Here is a 1424-nt window from a genome sequence, read left to right as displayed (position 1 = left end):
TATATATATATATATATATATATATATATATATATATATATATATATTATAAAAGAGAGTTTAGGACCAAGTATAATATATAATAATCAAGATTGGTACTTTACCCAATCTTGAATATTATATATTATATACTTGTATATTTCAATTCTACTATATTTCTATTTCTACTATATCATAACAGAGAGTTTAGTGCCAAGTATAATATATAATATTCAAGATAGAGACTTTTCCCAATATTGAATATTATATATTATATACTTGTATATTATAAAACAGAGTTTAGTTCTATTCTACTATATTATAAAAGAGAGTTTAGGGACAAGTATAATATATAATATTCAAGATTGGAAAAAGTCCCAATCTTGAATATTATATATTATATACTTTATATTTTTTCTACTATATTATAAGAGAGTTTAGGGTCAAGTATAATATATAATATTCAAGATTGAGACTTTTCCCAATTTTGAATATTATATATTTATTTTTTATATTATAAAAGAGAATTTAGGGCCAAGTATAATATATAATATTCAAATTTGGGACTTTTCCCAATCTAGAATATTATATATTATACTTTTCCTTTACTTTATATTATATATTTTACTTTATATTATAAAAGAGAGTTTAGAGCCAAGTATAATATATAATATTCAAGATTGGGACTTTACCCAATCTTGAATATTATATATTATACTTTTCTTTTACTTTATATTATAAAAGAGAGTTTAGGGCCAAGTATAATATATATTATTCAAGATTGAGACTTTTCCCAATCTTGAATATTATATATTATAAACTTGTATATTCTACTATATATTATAAAAGAGAGTTTAGGGCCAACTATAATATATAATATTCAAGATTGGGACTTTTCCCAATTTTTAATATTATATATTATATACTTGTATATTCTATTCTATTTTCTATTCTACTATATTATAAAAAAGAGTTTAGGACCAAGTATAATGTATAATATTAAAGATTGAGACTTTTCCCAATCTTGAATATTAATATTATATACTTCTTTTTTATATTATAAAAGAGAGTTTAGGGCCAAGTATAATATATAATATTCAAGTTTGAGACATTTCCTAATCTTGAATATTATATATTATACTTTTCTTTTACTTTATATTATATATTTTACTTTATATTATAAAAGAGAGTTTAGGGCCAAGTATAATATATAATATCCAAGATTGGGACTTTACCCAATCTTGAATATTATATATTATACTTTTCTTTTACTTTATATTATATATTTTACTTTATATAATAAAAGAGAGTTTAGGGCCAAGTATAATGTATATTATTCAAGATTGGGACTTTTCCCAATCTTGAATATTATATATTATAAACTTGTATATTCTACTATATATTATAAAAGAGAGTTTAGGGCCAAGTATAATATATAATATTCA

Source organism: Solanum stenotomum, chromosome 12 (assembly GCF_019186545.1).
Source record: "Solanum stenotomum isolate F172 chromosome 12, ASM1918654v1, whole genome shotgun sequence".
NCBI classification, from domain to species: domain Eukaryota; kingdom Viridiplantae; phylum Streptophyta; class Magnoliopsida; order Solanales; family Solanaceae; genus Solanum; species Solanum stenotomum.
This window is presented reverse-complemented; position numbering follows the sequence as displayed.